This window comes from Leptonychotes weddellii, chromosome 7, assembly GCF_054177405.1.
Source record: "Leptonychotes weddellii isolate Sample4059 chromosome 7, ASM5417740v2, whole genome shotgun sequence".
Lineage (NCBI taxonomy): Eukaryota > Metazoa > Chordata > Mammalia > Carnivora > Phocidae > Leptonychotes > Leptonychotes weddellii.
In genome coordinates this window covers 12,765,832-12,772,860 of record NC_138375.1, presented here as the reverse complement: position 1 = coordinate 12,772,860, position 7,029 = coordinate 12,765,832, and positions in this window count along the sequence as shown.

The window sequence follows — 7,029 nt, the reverse complement described above, 5'->3', positions numbered from 1 at the left end:
ATAAGGAAGCAGTAAAGAAAATTACTGAATGTGACCATAATGGAATGTTATACAGTCGTTAAAAATTATATTTATAGGGAACTTTTAAAAGCACACTTGTGCTCTAAAAAAATTCCACCATGCTTCCAAAAGGTTCACAGAAACACTGGTTAATCCCAAAGAATTTCTGGATTTCCTCATATTCTTTCTTTCTTTTTTTTTTTTCTTTTTGAAATCAGAGATGTTGACACACCATGGTGTTGGGAGAAGTTAGTTGGAGAGGAAAGTAATCCTCATGTAAATCTATATCCACACGAAAACCAAACTCTCCTGTCCTTAGAAGAGAGGACGTATGGCAGAGTCAGAGTTGTGAATGTTTCTTCCTGCCATGTGCTGATTCTGTACTTTCAAACTATTTCTTGAGCAGCTGCTGGGCAGCTGTTTCAGCCTCCTGAGATAGGTTGAAAGGAAAGAAATGAAAAAAAAAAAAAAACTAATAAAAATCCACAGAGGTTTCCACACCATCCAAACTCGAGGTAGAGTTACGCTATTTACTGTCATGGAGATAATCATTTAATTTCTGCAGATAGAAACCCACCTGGTCAGGTAAATGCTTCGGTTGGTCTACCTGATGGTTGGCCCTCCAAAGGCCTATGGGTCTGTCAGTCAGGCTGACCTAAATTTCCTTGCCTATGAAGGAGGAAGTTGGGCTAGAGGTTCAGTGAGAAGCCACATGATGAGGGATCAGAAGCCTGGAAGATGGCAGACTCTGAGAGAGAGAGGCAGAAAAATACCTCATGGATTTCCCAGAAAGCCACCAGAAAAACCTGTTGTTCAAGCAAAGTTTAATTTATTAACTTTCTAGAATAACAGTACTTGACAGAACAACACTGGACAGAGCTTAGCAGTGTCTCAAAATGGGGAAATTGGGAAAACATATATATGGTGTTCTGAGACCCAGGTCATCTTCAGACAGGTCTTGCAAGGTGGGAAACTGGTGGGGATAGGCCAGAGCTTGTAACATATGAGCTGTGGCTTGATGGGGACAGTGAGGTGGGGATTTCAAAGAGAGCCCCAGAGAGTGGGCTACTTGGTGACTCGCAGTCTTGTCTTCCAGGAACAAGTGTTCTCTGGAATGAGTAGTGAAGATTTCTGTCATTGTGTTTTGCTTTGTTTTGTTTTGTTTCGCTTGTTTTGTTTTTGTTGAATTGTCATCAGTGTTGTTCTACATACAGACAGGAAAGTTTACCTAACTCCAAATAAGACAAGGACGGGAAAATGTGCTTGGTCCCAGGATTGCTTAACAGAGACAGGAAATGATATTAGCTTCAGTCCTTTTACCAAAATGTATTGGGATCACTGGCTGTGTCGTTGACACCCTCTCCTGCTGTCTCCCTGGGAATCTTTGGTAACATCTACATTGCTCACTAATGCTTTGTGAAGGGCTTTCTTTGGTGGCTACAAGGAAAAGTGGTGCCCTGCTTCCAGGTTTGTGTAGTCATCAGAGATGGCCTTTTGGACCCTTGCTTTCATGAGGAGGTAGATTGTGTTCTTCGACTGCCATGTGCCCAGTGCCTACCATGACGCCCAGCATCCATAGTCGATAGCGAGCACTAGAGGGGAAACATGAAGGGTGTGCCAGCAGCCAAGAAGTGACAGGAGCCAAACAATGCAAAGGAAGTGATGCTTGCTGGGCTTCCAAGTACTGAGAGAGGACCATGAGAACTGAAACCATCCTTGCTAACAGGCGTAGATAAAGATGAAGAGAAAGTCAGCCAGGTAAGAAGAAGCAGGCTTTGTCCCTGTGGCCACAGGACCATTCTAATGTGAGTGAAGACATTCTTCTGGAGAAATAAGAATGCTTGAAGAATGACCTAAGGGCTCTGGAGACCAAGTGAAGGGATATAACCTCGGAGTTTTTGAACAGCAATGGCAAGATAAGAGGATTTTTTAAAAAAAAAAAAGAAAACAAGTCTAGCTGAAATATTCAGCTTGGAATAGAGAGGAAAGAGGAAGAAGCCAATTCAAAGGCTGTCCCACAAGGTAAATAAGCCTTGGGGATAGAGCATTCATAGAATCCATGGAGAAAGGAGGATAGCTACATGATGCAAACCACAGGCCAACAAGTTACAGAACATGAAGCCTACCACCTATGAGTTACCAGACATGAAGAAGAGCCAAGGAGAACTCCAAAGTGCCAAGCCTCCTGACTGGGAGACTCATGATGTCTTCGAGAATCAGGAGCATGAGACACATGTGGGAAGGGCACGCAGGGTTTGGGGCAGGTTGGATTCTTCAGACATGCAGGTATCAGAGTTATACCTCTGGAAGGCAGCGAGAAATATGAAGGGAGACATTTTTGGTAAAATGACAGAAGAGAGATGGTAACAACCACTACTACATCTCAAGCACATCACACAGAACAGATACACAATCCCAAGGGTGAGAAGAGTAGGGTGGCTCAGTCCTCTCCCAAGACAAAAACTGGCTGTTCTCAAACATGTGAACTTGAAGGAGGTGCAAAAGCATTTCTGTTCTTTTCTCAAAGACACCTTCAGTCTCTGCACGGGGGGCCCAAGTCTCCCCCACTCTTCCTACTCTTCTGATCTCACAAGGCCCAGTGGATCCCCACATGTGTTGCCAGTCTGGGCTCAGGGGTCCACGTCCCTGGCTCCATCCTAGAGGAAGCTCTTCTGAGTGGGGTTTGCCATCTATCTCTCACAGGAGTAGACAGAGGTCTTCCAGACTCTTCTGAGCGAGGGGGCCATGACACAACCAAAAAACCTTTCCTTTGGCTAATTTTGGAGAATTCTTAACATAATTCCATGCTTTGTTATGATTTAGATATAGCCTCTTCTTGGGACGCCTGGGTGGCTCAGTTGGTTGAGCCATCCGACTCTCGGTTTCAGCCCATGTTCTGATATCATGGGCCATGGGAAAGAGCCCCGCAAAGGGCTCCATGCTCAGTGGGAGTCTGCTTGAATATTCTCTCCCTCTGCCCCTTTCCCTGCTCACATGTGCACGCTCTCTTGCTTTCTCTCTCTCTCTCTCAAATAAATCAATAAATCTTTTTTTTTTTTTTTTATTAACCGTCTTCTTCACAAAGGGCAAGCTGGAAAGAGAGGGGAAAATACAAAAAGTCAGGACTAGGATATTTTTTTCCCAGTGATGAAAAAATTATCCCCTGAAATGACTTAATTTCGGTGCTGAGACATTTAGCGGCCTCTTAAATGGCATTCTTTAAAGAAGAAAGCATTTGAGCAAGCTAGAGGGGGAGAAAAAGGAGAATCAGCAGAATAGAGGAAGAAAAACTGGTCAGGGGGTGGTAAGTCAGGAAGCAAGGTATTTGAGAGGTAACTTCAGCAGGAGCGCTGGAGAAGGAGGGCAGATGAAAAGTCGCTGGACTTGACAAAAGAGCAGAGAGGGTGGGTATGTATGTATGTATGTATTCAGTATGTAATCATGCTATGCTTGATTCCAATCACCCAAAACCATCGCCTCTGAGCCTGGACTTGCTTGACCTGGCTTGCCCAACTTCTAAGAGATAATTCTATGTCAGACTTCCCAGATCTCATTGGTTAACTTGAGAAAGCAGAAGAACATTTTATGAGTAATAAAACTGTGGGTTTGGTAGCACTCATGATAATTTGTAAAACCACATGTTTTAACACACGTGCAGAAAATTCTCTATTTTAAGAAATGCTTGCCAGTGGGGAGCCTGGGTGGCTCAGTCAGTTAAGCATCTGCTTTTGGCTCAGGTCATGATCCCAGGGTCCTGGGATTGAGCCCTAAGTTGGGCTCCCTGCTTAGCGGGGAGTCTGTTTCTCCCTCTGCCCCTCCCTCTGCTCATGTTCTCTCTCTCTCTAATAAATAAAAATAAAATCTTAAAAAAAAAAAAAAAAGAAAAAGAAACCCTTGCCAGTTTTCTGCCCTCTGTCACAACATGGCTTCAGGCTGAGTTTCTGAAGACCGTGTATTTGTGTCTGCATTTCTAGAATCGTACCAAGAATACATCTACACCCAGCACCTTCTCCAACAGATCTGTTGATGGCAACTTGGAGAAGGTTCCTTATTAGTCCATACCCTGAGCATTCCTGCTGTTCTCTATCTTAGCGTCTTTTTGCAGAAAACAAAGCCACACCCCTTGCCTGATATTTGTTTTTAAACCAAGCTCAGATTCTGGCATTCTTTTGTAAGGCACTGAAATTTCATGCAGGGATCCTTACCACATGTTTTGTCATCCATCTGACACGACAAACGTCCTCAATCCTCCTGTTCATGGATGTCTCCATTTGCAGAGGGATCCATGTAACTTGCAATTGGTCATGATTTTAGGCATTGCCATTATATTAGTCTATTTATTTTACTAGATACCCAACTTAAAGGAATATTTGGCAATTAATACTTTCAATGTTGAGTCCCACAGCCCAACAAATTAGGTTTATAAGATGATACTGTCCAGTTTAATAAACCCTACATTCAAGCCAACTTGTGAAAGGTTTTACAAGTCACTAGCCATCCCCAGGAAAATAGCTGTTTGATCTCTACAAATAGGTCCACAACATCATGGCCTAAATGACTTATTTCTGTTAGACTAAGCAATGTCATATAGACACTAATTTTTTACCAGGTACATTCCAAGTTCAACAATGCACATGAATGAATCAAACAAAAGCCATATTAGTGTGGGTATTATTCAGGGTTCTCCAGAGAAACTGAACCAGTAGGGTATATATGCACGTGTGTGGGTGGGTGGGTATGTATGTATGTATGTATTCAGTATATATAAGGTTTTTGAGAGATTTATTTCAAGGAATTGGCTTAAACAATTGTAGAGACTGGCAAGTCTGAAATCCATAGGGCAGGTGGCAGGCTGGAAACTCAGACAGGATTTTTATGTTACAGTCTTAAGGCATAATTTCTTCTTCATCTAAGAAAACTCAGTTTTTGCTCTTAAGGCCTTCAACTAATTGGATGAGATCCATCCCTATTATCAACGGCCATCCCCTTAAAGTCAATTGATTGTAGATATCAACCACATCTACAAAATACTTTCACAGCAGTATTCAATTAAAGAAGTGGGTCCCCTAGCCTGGACATAAAACTAACTGTCTCAATGTGGCAATAGTTTATGGGTTCACAATATCATTATAGGTACAGTATCAGCACAGACTATATCAGATGGGGGATCACATCACCAAGACATGGAAGCCATGGGTCCTGCTTTGCAAGAGAAGATTATCTAATGATAGAAACTGACCATCATAAAAGATTGCATAAATACACGTGAGCTCTAACCACACAGCCATGGAGAGAGACATCCCTATGTGACGAACCCCAGCACGAGTTAATTCATTGATATTAGTCCTTTCTATACTTTTATTGTCCAAGCCAATTATTACTTGTTTTAATCAAACCATACCACATTAATGAAAGGCATTAATTATCTTAGCTGAAAAAGCCTCAAATTACACAGATTTTAATTTTATCCAGGATGTGTAGTTTTCTGTTGTCAAAGTACAAGATTATTTTTTAACTTGATACTACCATATAAAATAATTATAAAGCAAATTCTGATTCATCAGCTTACTGAATATGCATCCCTATGGTTTTGCCATATAAACATTCTATAATTAAGGAAATTTAAAAAAAAGGATAAGCGGGGTGCCTGGGTGGCTCAGTTGGTTAAGCGACTGCCTTCAGCTCAGGTCATGATCCTGGAGTCCCTGGATCGAGTTCTGCATCGGGCTCCCTGCTCAGCAAGGAGCCTGCTTCTCCCTCTGACCCTCCCCCCTCTCATGTGCTCTCTCTCTCTCATTCTCTCTGTCTCAAATAAATAAAATCTTTAAAAAAAAAAAAAAAAGGATAAGGAAGTTGCTAGAATTATTAGAATCACTTTTATTTTAGCTCCCATATTTCTTCTACACCCTAGTTTCACTTCCTTTTTACTCCCTCACATTTTAAAAAATGAAATTACCCTTAGAAAACAGCGCTATCAAAATCAAATCTCTTGTTTTGAGCCCTGTGACGGTTAATCTTATGTGTCAATGTGGGTAGGTTCCAGGGCCCTGTTGTTTGGTCAAACACCAGTCTCGTGTTGCTGTGAAGGTATTTATGGATGTGATTAACATTTAAATCAATACACTCTGAGCAAAGCAGTTTACTCTCCATAAAGTGATAGGCCACATCCAATCACTTGGAGGCCTTAAGAGCAAAGACCAAGATTTCATCAGAAGAAAGAATTCTCCTAAATCTGTAACATAGAGAGCTTGCCTGCTTCTGGCCTGATGCTCTGCAGAATTCAGACTCAAGACTAAAACATCAACTCTTACCGGAATTTCCAGCCTACAAATCTACCCTACCAATTTTGGTACTGCCAGGGTCCACGGTCATGTGAGCCTATTCCCATCAGTGAATCAACCAATCAATCAATAGACAGATATAGACGATAACAGATATAGATGATACATAGATTGATTGATTCAGGTACACATGTGTGTATGTATGTATATGTATATATATATTGTTTCTCTGAACTAATACAAAGCTTCCTTCTTAGATTTCTCACAAATATTTAAAACAAAAAATACAATTTATTGTAACAAAAAGGTCTTAGTTTATATACTTGCTTCTTACCATAAATAGTATAATGTACCTCAGTGGCATTAGATGTCTTAAGTTTTAACCTGAAAGGTTTGAGGTATATGGGTTGTTTTTTTACTTTCTTTTGCCCCTTCAGGGACCCACAAACGTGTTCATTCATAAACAGCAGTTGGCAAGACTGGATACACTCTCTTCCTGCTAGACACTGCCTTGTTATTGCGTGAGGCTTCTAGGTGATGGATACTGGTAAGTCCAAATAGATGCCAGCTATTCAACTTGGTACCTACACACCTATGTCTGTGGGGGATCAGAATGCGCTGTGGTAGAACGAGGAAGTCAAAGCAATATGGTGACTTGGGGTCATCCACGGTGACTGCTAAGGATCATTCTATTATTAGGCTCTCCTAGTGTCTGCTCCTGTGAAGAAATTTAGTGAATCTGCATGCA